The sequence below is a fragment of the Neltuma alba genome, unplaced genomic scaffold (genome assembly GCF_004799145.2).
Source record: "Neltuma alba isolate B1F8T4 unplaced genomic scaffold, ASM479914v2 tig00013302_pilon, whole genome shotgun sequence".
In the NCBI taxonomy this organism is placed as follows: Eukaryota; Viridiplantae; Streptophyta; class Magnoliopsida; order Fabales; family Fabaceae; genus Neltuma; species Neltuma alba.
The window spans coordinates 1-13,157 of NW_021637582.1; the positions used below are offsets into that span (position 1 = coordinate 1).

The window sequence follows — 13,157 nt, forward strand, 5'->3', positions numbered from 1 at the left end:
TATGAAGCATCGTTTCAGGCTAAATCGGATTTAATGAGATATGAATTAATAATATGATCTGAATAAATATTAATCTGATGTGTTTGAGGTATATTTAAGATAAGTTTGAGGTATGCTTGAGGTTTGTATTTTAGATGGTGTTGATCTTCTTGAGTTTGATGATGTTCCCTATTTTAAGTTCAATTGATGATGAACTAGATGTTTAGCAGTATGATTTGAGAAGTGCCATGAGACAAGAGAATCTACAATAGCTGTAAGCTAGCTTAGATTCCTGAATAGACAAGAGAAAGTACTATGAGACAACAATTGAAAGGGATGAAGACTTGAGAAACTCATTATGAATAGAGAACCTCTTGGATATGTGTCATAAACAACAAATATTTGAGCCCAAGAGATAGTCTAGACCTGTGAATCTAGTATACATGATTATGAGAATTGGGTACGAAGTTAGAGGATTATTTTTAATAAATTAGAATAAGAGAGCTAATGATAAGCTTGATGCATAACTGTAAGGGCTATTCAGTGAAAATGTGTAAATGGTTATAGTCAAGGAAATTATATAACAGTGTTATTTTGATGATTGATGCTTGTTAATAGCAAGTTAGTGAAAGAGTAGTTGAAATTGATTGAAACTTGTTGTTTGAGGTTTGTTGAGGTTCTAAAAGGTAGATAAGGAAATTTTAGTAGCCATCGAATGATCAATGATGCAAAGGAGTTGGAAATTGAGAAGCTTGAATATAATAGAATGTGATTAAAATTATTAGCTGCTTGTCTTTTGAATGTTAGCATGTTAAGTTTCTATTCTTAGGAACTATTCTTTTGAATAGTGGAAGGATGTTCCATACCAGCTAGAAGTAGACAAATAGGGGTACATGAGAAGGAAGGAAGATTCCCTGTGAACCTTATGCGATAGGTTCTAAACTGTCTTAATAATGAATGACGAATGATAAAAGAGATTAACAAAATCATAAGAAAGACAAGAAAGAAAATGAAATATATATATATAGACGAAAGGAAAGGGGCAGCAGCAACAATAGCTTATGTTTTCGACCATATTTAGTTCAACATCTAATCTGCTTTGCCAATACAAGTGGAGTCATTAAGGAAACAAGATCAAATAAAGCAGCAGATTTCAAAGGTATGTAAGAGTTGAAGTTTTGAAGAAGTAAAATTCAAATTATTTACATTTATTGAGAAGATCAAATTATGGTGCAAATTAGTCCGGGAGCAGGAAGATATATCTTTTGATTCCAATACTATTATTATAAATGCTACTAAGGGACAAGATGAGTAAAGGCAAAGGTATAGTCAGATGCCTAACTATAGTGCCTGCTCAACAGGAATATATTTGAATGATATTCAAATACTCAGAAAAGTTGGGACTAAACAGTATGCCTATGATATTTGTAAGGTACACGAATAAAGTACTCAGGTCATTAATGAAGTTAAAGATATAATTTTTACAGTTGAGGTTTAGTATTGGCAGTTTAGTAAAAGAGTTATGGTACGCAGTAAGAGTTTTCAGAGGAACCTAAAAATAGTTGACTGCTAAACTTAGTATGAGAAAGGTCTTGACCACTGAATGTTTCCCAAGATAGTGGGAACTGGTCCTCTGAGAGAAAGAGAAAAGCAGCCGAGGCAAGGCGATATGGAGTTGACCTTATGCTAATGAAAGCATAAAATACATTAAGGGCCAAGAGTAATGATGGGATCAGATATCCTTTGCGTCTAGCAGAATACTATGGAAGATTTAAGGAAAATTCTCTTATGCTACCAAATAGCTAACTGCCAAAGAAATTGACATTACAATTAGATGAATTTCATGCTAAACACTTTAATGAGTATTATTGCCTTAATTGCAAGATGGATGCCACTTCTATAGTACTTAGATGAGTCAGGTTGAGAGGTAATGATATGTTTTCATAAGAAAGTATAGGTAGCCACTAACGCAGAGTAAAGAGACTTTCCCTGAGGTTGAGTCAAAGTTAAGAGACTCCCTTACCAGAGTGTAATGGCAAGAGTTAAGAAAGCCAAATAGGGATATAAGTCTATTCTTTATCATAAAGGCAAAGTGGCGACCTAAGCTTTGAACAGTTAAGGCAGCCTTGAGAGAGATAAGGCAGTATCATGAGTTCTCTCCCTGTGCCATCTAAAGTTATTAGAAGTGGTAAGACCCTATACTAAGGCAGGGCAAGTATAGTATGTGGTAAGACCCTATACTAAGGTAGGGCAAGTATGGTATGTGGCCTAAGCATAATGTTGACTCTAATGGCCACAAGGATGAATAAATAGCTCAAAGAGCTAGCCGACATGGTGGACGAATTGATATAAAGCTTGAGAAAGTTGAGAATAAGATAATGAAGTTAAATGAGAAGTGTAAGGAGATAATGTTGGAGTTGCCAAAAGGAATGAGTAAGGTCTAAGAAGCAATGTGGGTATCTAAGATCAGTTTTGGAGAATTATCAGTATGGTTGCCAGATTTCATAGAGATAAAGTTATTCTATAACTTCATTCTTTGGTCTTGAAAATTCCTAGAAAGGGATCACAGTTAGATCCAAGAAGTGGGCTTAGAGAGATCACAGTTAGATCTCAAGATCGCAGTTAGATCTTATGGTCATAGAAGACCCAAAGGAGAGTTATTAATGCCCAAAGTAAAGCAGTTTTCTCTGGGAAGACAATGACCTTAGATGAGTTTAGAATAAAGAATTTCTTGAGACTGGTTAACCATCACAGAGAGAGTATCCTTGATTTTTCTTCAGATAGCCAAGTTGCTAAATAGACCGAGCTCAATTCTAATTGGTCAACAAAGGAAAGTAAGAGTTAACAAAGTGTAGTGCTGCAAGTCCCAAGTAGAATGCATTTAGGCAAGCTAAGTTTGGGGTAAGAAAGTAAGAGGAATAGAAAAAGTCCCCAAATATTATATCAATGGATTGAGTACTAAGAGATAATGCCAAAGGTAAGGTAGAAAATAACAAAGTAAGATTTTCAGAATGGTTGATACCATTAACATGTTTTGATTGATGCCGAATACTTAGAATCATTGATGCAATTGATATACCTTGGTTGATATTTAGGTACTCAGAATGATGGATGCCATTAACAAGTCTTAGTTGATGTCAAGTATCTAGCATTGGGGATGTGATCTATCATGACATGAGTTAGAGCACTGAGAAAATTTCATAGTTAGCAAAGAAGATAGTCAACGTTGAAGGTGGGAGACCATGTTTCCTCAATGTATCCCCAACTACATACATAAGTTGATCTATAAAGATCAGAAGAGTTATATTGATAAAAGAAGAAGACCGTTGGAATTCGAGATGGAAGATTATGTTTCCTTGAAAATAGTACCGACTATGGGCATAGGAAAATCAAAGAAAATGAGGAAATTAAATTCGAGTTACATAGGACTATTTGAAATTCTTGTAAAAGTAGGCCCAATGGTGTATCAGATAGCTATACCTCCATAGTTGAGTAAGTTATATAATGTTTTTCACGTGTCACAACTGAAAAAGTATTAACCAGACTAAGAGCATGTCATTGAACATGAAGAAATAGATCTACAAGATGATTTGACTTATGATGTGCAACCTGAACGAATCATTGACAAACAAGAGAGAAGATTGAGAAGTAAAAGTATTCCATTTGTGAAAGTGGTCTAGAAGGGATTCTCACCACGAGAAGCTACATGGGAGGTAGAAGAAGAAATGCAAAAGTCATATCCAGACTTTATGCCACAAGGTAATTATCTAAATTTCGAGGACGAAATTTTATTTACGGGGGGAGAATTGTAACACCCCGAATTTTATGACTCAGGATGAGTAGAAAAGAGAAAGTTCATTAAAATTATTTAATAGCTCAATCACAATTGGGGAAAAATTATGGAATATTGATTTTTAAGATTTAGAGACATATTGGAAAAGGTATTTCCCCAAAAATAGCTTAAATATTTTTAATAGATAATTTTAAGAGAAAAATGGTTTATTTTCTCTGAAAATTATGGAAAAATACTTAGAGATTTATGTTTAATCTGAAAATTTTAGGATGATCATTTGAGATAGTGAAGAAGATATTTGAGGCATAAAATCCTTAAAATGAGTTAAGGATTAATTTCTGGAATTAAGAGTTATTTTCTTGGAAATTCAAGAAAAATAGTTATGAGTTAATTTTTGACCCAAAATGTTTAGAGAAATTATTTTATGGATCAAAGAAGCTAGTCGAAAAGAAAGATCCATATAAAACATAGTGGAGTAATTTTTGGGTTTATCTATTTATCTCAGAATTATAGAGGAAGCATGAAAGTGAAAGAAAGCAATGAGCGTAAGGGCAAAGTGGACATTTCGTTTGTTTTTACTTCCTCATCACACGTGTACTGCCTCACCGCTTAACATAAGATAACACTCTTCCTCCTGATTTTTCATTCGGCCACTCGAAGGAAAAGAGAGAGAGACGGAAAGCGAGAGAGGGAGAGCACGGGAAAAAGCAGTACCGGAGTTGGTGATCGGAGGTAGTGATCGGTGGTCAGATTCCTGCATGCAAACGGAGTTTCAGATTCAGGTGAGCCCTCTGATCATCATTCTACTCTTCGTTCTTTGGTTTGCTGCGTGTTTGAAGAGTTAATGATGAAAGAAGTTTGGGTTCTAGTGAGAGAAACTCTTGGTTAAGTCTGAAGCTCAATGATGATGAAAGAGTAGTGTTTGTTGATGATGATGGAGTATGATTTTTAGCTTGCATGTGGATTTCCTTGCTCTGTTTTGTTGCTGGCCGAACAGGGGTTGAGTGGCTGGTTTAGGATGATAATGAGTTAAGTTCATGGAGTGAGCATATTATATTGCATGTTGCTTATCTCCTCTGCAAGTTAAACTTGAATAGTTGTTGTTGTTGTTTCTGATGCGGGTAGCGTCAGGTTCTGGTGGAATTAAAGGGGGAAAATTGCACTATTCAGTGTATATATGAGGCCGTATGTGATATTGGTTTGTGAAGTGACGGTTTTCGAACCCCAAGCTCCGTTTTAATTAAGTGACATGGAGTTCCCTGTTTTGGTTGTATAGTGTCGGTTCATAGTAACAAAAGTAAGGGAAGTTCAGATATTATGCAAAAGAGCTTTAGATGGTGCTGTGTGATAGTTTGGTGAACGTTTTCAAATCAGTAAAAAGAACAAAATCCAGAATATGGGTGCTGATGTACGAAACATTTATGGAGGTTAGAAAGTGGCTAAGTTATATATATAGAGAACGAAGCTATTTGGATATATATTAGTGAATGTGTGTGTGTGTGTGTGTATGGGGGAAAGCCGTGGAAGTATGAGTGGCAAACATTGAAATTGAAATGGAATTGGGAGGAAGTTTAGGCATGATTTTATATATATATATATATATATATATATGAGTCTATGTGTATAAGTGTCCGCTTGGTTCAGTGATTTAAGAAGAAAAAGTTGCTTCAGTAAATATTAATTGATATGGGAGAAAGGCGAAGCTAAGAGCCTAATATATATGTATACTTGGGAGAGTGTTTCAGTTAGTTGGAATTTTCGAATTATTGAAGTTAAGTAAGGATCTTAAAGGTATATGAGTTGCTAATAATAACTAGAAAAGTTTGTAGATTTATTTTGGAGTGTTAGATTAAATTTATTTGGTGGAATAAGGAAAAGTAAAGTAACACTATGGGTTGAGATAAGGAAGGAAACATTCCAAAGAGAATAGTTTAAATAAGGAAAAATTGTCCAGGATGACCAACTATTAAGTGAGGGTAGAGATTGAAAGAGATTGGGATTTAAAGAGAGTTATTTAATTTATAAATTATGTTGGATCAAGCATTAACCTACCCTTACTAATATAATAGGTTTTTATATCTGCTAAAGCCCACCAAGAAGCAGAAAGAAAGGAGAACGGTAAGGTTTGATTTGGAGGGATGCGGACCAGGTAGTAGTTCTTTCCTCCCTTACACTTGTGTATGATTGCTGCATGTCTGTTTGTGCCATATTACTTTTCTAAAGCATGAGAACATGTAATCCTTAATTCCTTGCATGGATTTTTAACCGTGACCACGTGCAGCTGATAAACATGGGGCAGTGATTGCCAATTATATGCGCGGCAGTGATTGCCAGTTATTTGCGCGGCAGTGATTGCCAGTTATTTGCGCGGCAGTGATTGCCAGTTATATGCGCGGCAGTGATTGCCAGTTATATGCGCGGCAGTGATTGCCAGTTATATGCGCGGCAGTGATTGCCAGTTATATGTGTAATATCCCAAATTTTATGGATTTGAGTAAAGCATGTTGAAGGAGAAATTTTTAGAGAAATTGTTGAGATTAAGACCTTTAAAATATGGTCTAAATAATTATAAAGTTAATTTCAAGAATTTAGGACCTATTTTCTTGGAAATTCAAGGAAAAATAGTTAGAGGATAATTTTTGAGCTGAGATTTTTAGGAAAATTATTTCATGGACTAAAGAAGCTAATGGAAGAAGAAAATCCATATAAAATAACCAGGTTTGATTTCTGGAATTATCTGATTATCCTGGAAAAATAGAGAAGGATCAAATTGAAGGGAAATGAAGACCAAAGGGTATAATAGTTATTTCACACGCCCTCACCGACTTATTCTACCCTAATATCTTCTCCCTTCTTACTTTCCTCTGCCATTCGAAGTGCAAACAGAGGGAGAGCCGGGAGAGTTTGAGAAAGATCAAGAAAGGGAAAGGCTAGTAGAGGAGAGAATCGGTTCATCTAAAAGTGGAAATTAAACAAGGTGAGTCTCCTGAACCTTCTTCCATCTTTATTTTCTGTTATTTGGTCATATGTTGCAAGACGATGATGAAGATGAAATCTGGTTTTTGAGGGAGAAAGTGAACAGCATGACAGTCAAGCTGTAGAAACGTGCTTAATGGTTAGGATGAAGCTTGTGGTTGAGATTTCTGCACTTGCTTTTCACGGTTGATTGCTCTGGTTAAAGTTTCTGAAACAGGGGTTTGATTATTTAAGGAAATGGCTTCTGGTTTGGGTAATAGATGATTAACGAGTCTAAATATAATTAATTATTTTTGGTTGTATGATTATAATATGTTGATTTTATATGCCCTGTGTGGTTATTGAGGGATCGAAGAGTGCGTACTTTGAATAAGAAAAATGTCAGACTTAGGGAGGGAAGGATGCTGTTCGATTTTACTGGTCAAGAAGCACTTGAACGCTGAAAGTATCAGCTCTATATATATATAGAGAGAGAGAGAGAACAAAGCCATTTGAGACCGAAGCATGGGGAGAACGAATTGGGCTCTTTATATATATTCTTTCGGTTTTGGCTCCATGTTCTGAATTATAGTGAACAGATTTTCTTGGAGTTAAAATGGAAAAAAAAAAATGCCAAAATCTAGAATTTTCATAAGCGAAGGAAAATGTTGAGATTGGGAACTAATTAAAGCACGATATGTGTGTATATGTTTGGTGTTTGTCTCAGCAACGTTGATGTTATGATTTGAGGGATGAGACTAAATCTCATGGTATTAATTACATATACCTGATTGATAGGGCAATCTGGAATTTGTGAAGGAAGGGTGTAGAGGGTGAATATATATATATATATATATAATGAGGAATAAAAATAATGTTTTGGTTGAAGCTTGATGCTGGAAAAAAAATTTAGAAACAGTGGCAAAATGGTGCTGTTTGAATGATAGATGGTGTTTGGGGTGTTCAAATGCAAAATGTTTAAATAGGGAGTTTATAGGCTTATATAAGTGTTATATTATGAATATGTATGTCAAATAGGAGTCTTAAGAGGATGGAAGTCAAAACGTGATGCCCCGTTAAAATGATCATGAAGGATTTAAATTATAAGGAATGAGTTAATGTGTTAATGTAACGCTCTAGATGAATATCTAGATATATATATATATATATTAATCTGCCCTTACTCAAATAATTTATAGGATTTGATATTTGTTCGAATCCATTAAGAAGGGAGCCAAGAAGGAGACAAGGGGAAGGGAGTACAGAAGAAAAAGCAAAAGGTAGTAACTCTTTTCCTTTAATGTGATTGTGCATGGATTGCCACATGCTTGGATGTGCCTTTATGCTGATTGTGCATGAGAACATGTAAGTTGCCTTTGCATAATAATATTTGTCATGACAATATGCGCTGGTTTCCATTTATTTTGGAATGTGGGCGCGATAGATAGCGATTAGCTATATGGGTGTATGGTGTATATGCATCATTGATTATACTTGGATGCAAGGTGTTGTTCTCTTTGGCCTGTGTAGCATGTTGTTTGTGATCTTGTATGATTACGTGAGGGAAATTTGTTACTACTGGGATTCTTTAGAATCTCACCCCTTCTTCCATGTAATACAGCAAGAGCAAGTACTCCTAAGGGCAAGGGAGTAGTGATCGGTGGAGTTTAAAAGTGCAGGAAGCTGGCGATCATTTGTACATATATATTTTGTTTAAAATGCATCTTATTTTGGAGTAAAGATATATATTGTATATCTATTTTGGTATGTAAATATTCCTCCATAAGGAGATGACTAAGGGCAGATAGATCATAATGACTGCTATTGAAGGAAATGGTCAAATTTTTTTGATATAATTATTATTTGGCCTAAAATTATGTGTATCTAATTACGTATCTCGTCGTGTGAGCCAATGGCCAGGGTGTCAAATGTTAAACCCTATTGGCTATAGTTGACTTAATTCAGGATTCGAAGGGCCGGATGGAAATAAAAATATATATAATTCCCAGGATGAAACCTGGCTTTTAATGGATCATGTTTAAATAGAATAATTATACTAGTATATAAGGGATAGGTGTTACAATATGCGCGGCAGTGATTGCCAGTTATATGCGCGGCAGTGATTGCCAGTTATATGCGCGGCAGTGATTGCCAGTTATTTGCGCGGCAGTGATTGCCAGTTATATGCGCGGCAGTAATTGCCAATTATTTGCGCGGCAGTGATTGCCAATTATATGCGCGGCAGTGATTGCCAATTATTAGCGCATTATTTATTCAGCTTGTCTAATAGACATGGGACAGTGATCGCCAGGTATTTGTGCATTATTTATTCAGCTTTTCTATCTGTCATTGCGCATAAATGCTTAATTGTATTAGCTTGCAAGGTTATGTTCCACTTTGGCTTGTTTTGCATGTTTTATGTGATCTACACATTTGTGTGATGGAAATTACTATTACGGGGATTCTTCGGAATCTCACCCCCCAATTTATGATGAACAGTGAAAGCTAGTAGCCCGAAGAACAAGGAGGTTGTTTAAGAAGAAGGTGGCTGGTTGAAGAGCAGAGATACCTGTTATAATTTTGTAAATTGTATAGCAAATTATTCGGGCAAGTAACTTTACTTGCTTTATGGAAATATTATTTTGTATCCTTTAGAAGAAGGAGGTGAGCATTGCCAGGTGCACGTATATGCTGTCAACCAAGAGCGTTGCTTTATTTTTAATATAATATTATAAGATTGTATAGTATGAAATTATTTTAGATGATAATAGATTAAGTTGAAAGCAGGGTTATTATTGGATCACTCATCAGTAATCTGAAGGTTTGAAATATTTGATCAACGGATTCTGATGTTAAACGAAAAAAAAAAAATTTCCCTGTCTTTTCCCAGGATGGAAACCTGGTGTTAGTAATTCACAGACGTTAAAATGATCCTATTATTAGTATATAAAAGTGAGGTGTTGCAAATGACAGCTTCTGATAAGTAATTCATAGAAATTTAAGATTGTGTTAAAATGACAATTTGCACAATTCCGTGGTGAATGACAAGTTTAGCAAGATGAATGACAACTTTTGATAAGCAATTCATAAGAATTTAAGTTTTTGTGTTAAAATGACATGATTTCCTGATTTCTTTAGCAGATGATAAGTTCTAATAAGCAATTTATGACAAATTCAGTCAGGCGAATGACCATTTTAGTAAGACGAATAACAACTTCTGATAAGCAATTCATAGGAATTTATGATTCTATGTTAAAATGACAAGTTGCATAATTCCTCGGTGAATGACAAGTTTAGCAAGGCCAATGACAATTTTTAATAAGTAATTCATGGGAATTTAAGTTCTTGTTTTAAAATGACAGAATTTCTAGATTTCTTTAGCAGATGACAAGTTTTGATAAGCAATTCATGACAAGTTTAGTAAAACTAATGACAAGTTTACTCAGGCGAATGACAACTTCTGATACGCAATTCATAGAAATTTAAGTTTTTGTGTTAAAATAATAGAATTTTCACAATTCCTTAGCGAATGACAAGTTTGGCAAGACAATTGACAACTTCTGATACACAATTCATAGGAATTTAAGTTTCTGTGTTAAAATGACAGAATTTTTAGATTTCTTTAACAGATGACAAGTTATTATAAGTAATTCATGATAAGTTCAGTAAAATGAATGACAAGTTTAGTAAGGCGAATGACAACTTCTAATAAGCAATTCATACGAATTTAAGATTTTGTGTTAAAATCACAGCAACCAGTTTCTGCAATTAGCCATTTGAATTCAAAAGAGTGGTAGAAAATCATGTTTGAAAAATATTATGAAGTTACCAACAAAAGATAGGAAATCACGTTTGCATTCAATATAATTTTATATCATAGCTCAATCATTTACATATGAAAATTAAAACTAACAACCTCTTCGATTGTCAAGTAGTAACAGCAAGCTCAAAATTTCTATCCATTTCAGTGGCAGCTTCAATATTTACAAGGAACTTACACTAAAATCCACCTTTTCCAAAACTTTTATGATGATTGTCACATTACTACTTGCCAACCCCTTCTCATCCTTACCGTTGACGTCACCACCTTCTGACCCCATCGTAAACACCGCCACTCCTTCTCCTTTGATCCCAATTCCCAACTCCTTGTAGATCCTTTAAATCCCAAAAACCTCCTTCATAATCCTTAAAACCCTCTTCCAATCCTGCCCTAATGCACCATCACAATTCCAAGTACTATAAACCGGTCAAAGATGGCGTTATTACATCAACGGTGAAGGTAAAGCCACTAGCAAAGAGAAGGACGAAGAGAGAGAGGAAAAGAAGAAGGAAAGGGAAGGAGAACTAGAGAGGAAGAGAAAGAAAGAAGGGCATTTTGGATATTTCACCATCATTTCATGTTTGCAATATAGGAGTGGGTCTCCTGAAGCCATTTTTCATATTGAGGAACCCATTTAGCAATTTCACATATCGAGAGGTCTTTATTTTAATTTTTGGTCTTTCTAAATAATTATAATTTTTAAGATCCTCCTTGATAAATACCACTCCCTTTAGGTTCTTTATTTCAATTTTTCAATTAATATCTTTATTTTTGTTCAGGGGTATTGCAATTTACTTATTACTTCTTTTGGTAAGGGGACTTTAAATCTTCGATTGCAAATCTCTGCAGTTTGGGTTGTGGTTCTTCAAAGATGCAGTTTGTTCGATTAAATGGAAAATTATTCATATGAACCACATTAGAAAATCAAATATATAGAGGCCTTCAGAAATTCATTTTTTTCTGTACAAATTTTACATTTTTACAAATTGATTTACTTATAAATATGAAATTTTACCTTGTAAATATCAATTTTTTTGCCTGATTTTCTTACATGAAATTTATGCCTAATTTTTCATTGATGACAAATAACAATCGCCATTATTTATTGGGAAGACATTTTTACAAGTAGTTACAATACTACTTCAAAATTTTCAACATCCTACTAGCAGCAGCAACAATAATAGTAGTAATAATAGTAACAATAGTAATAGTAGTAGTCATGATAGTAGTGGTAGTGGTTGTAGTGGTGGTAGTGGTAGTGGTTGTAGTGGTGGTAGTGGTAGTGGTTGTAGTGGTGGTAGTGGTAGTGGTTGTAGTGGTGGTAGTGGTGGTAGTGGTAGTGGTAGTGGTGATAGTGGTGGTGGTGATGGTGGTGGTAATAATAATAGTTGTGAACACATTTTTTCCCTACAAAAATGCTACTTTTTTTGAGTTCAAAATGTATATGCTTTTGGAATTTTAAAAACACACGGTGATAACATGTGTGTGCGTTGCTAACAAATATTTGAGATATGTGTATGTAATATCTACGGATCAATTTTAAGTCCATCTTTTACAATGTTATTGCAACCAATATTCAGCTACGATATTGATATTAAATTAATGGTTCAATAATATAAATGGAAATTCCAATCACAATATTGAAATATTTAAGCAAAGAATTTACAGAAAATATCTTGTGCTTTATCTTTTTTAGTGACAAAAATATCTCGCCGTAAGACCCTTTTACGCAGGCAACAACATATTCAGACCCCTTCTAGTAAGGCTAGGTCAGTTTTTCAAAATAGAAAAGAAGATATTTAAAGAATGAACAATAAAATATAACCAAAAAAATGATTTTATATATTAAAATTTACATACATTTATTTGGTCTCCAAATACAAAAGGTAATCAAATATGACTAAAACATGCTGCTTCAACGAAAAATAAAACATCGTTCGTTTCCATTCGATATTGTTTTGGTTGTTTTTTTAGCATTACACAATGTTATTTTTTCTTGTAGAAGAAAAATAATTTTTTACAAAATAATTTGATAATCATATAATTTTTCATTATGATATTTAATTTAATTTTAATCATGATACATTTTGATATAAGAATAAGGGTATTTTAATCATTCATATATTTACTCATTTTATTTCCTTCCTGTTTTTTCTTGTCTATCCAAATAGGAGGGGTGATAATATTTTTTCTCCAGTTTTCTCTTCTCCCCATTTTCTCTCTTTCCATTTTCTTTCTTTCTTCCCATCCAAATGGAGAGTAACCACTAGAATGATTTTCATTTCAACAATAAAATTCAAACCTCCTTTAACGTATGTGCCATCCTATATTCATATATACTAAACCAAATTTAATTTTGTTAGGATGTTGTCCTTCACTATAATATTTCAAAATGCTTAAAAAAAATTGCACAAAATGTTCCCTTCAAGTCTGTGGTGTAGAAATTGTATCATCATAGAGTGTCTGTGTCTTTTAAAATATACATACAAAAATACATGCTCTTTTTTGCCATATACAATATATAAAATCTGGAAAAAAAATTAAATTATGAACTATTCATGTGTTTTTGAAGTCAATTGTTGTATTTTCCTTGGGTAAACTAAAATGGCA

General features: G+C 34.0%; 1 long non-coding RNA gene across 1 annotated transcript; it reads left to right on the forward strand.

The window, feature by feature from the left end:
* The first annotated feature begins 6,669 nt into the window (after positions 1-6,669).
* Positions 6,670-8,601, forward strand: LOC114736089 (uncharacterized). Its single transcript, XR_003739324.1, has 3 exons — positions 6,670-6,749; positions 7,927-8,007; positions 8,349-8,601. It is a non-coding gene; the product is annotated as an uncharacterized LOC114736089 (long non-coding RNA).
* The last annotated feature ends 4,556 nt before the right edge of the window (positions 8,602-13,157 follow it).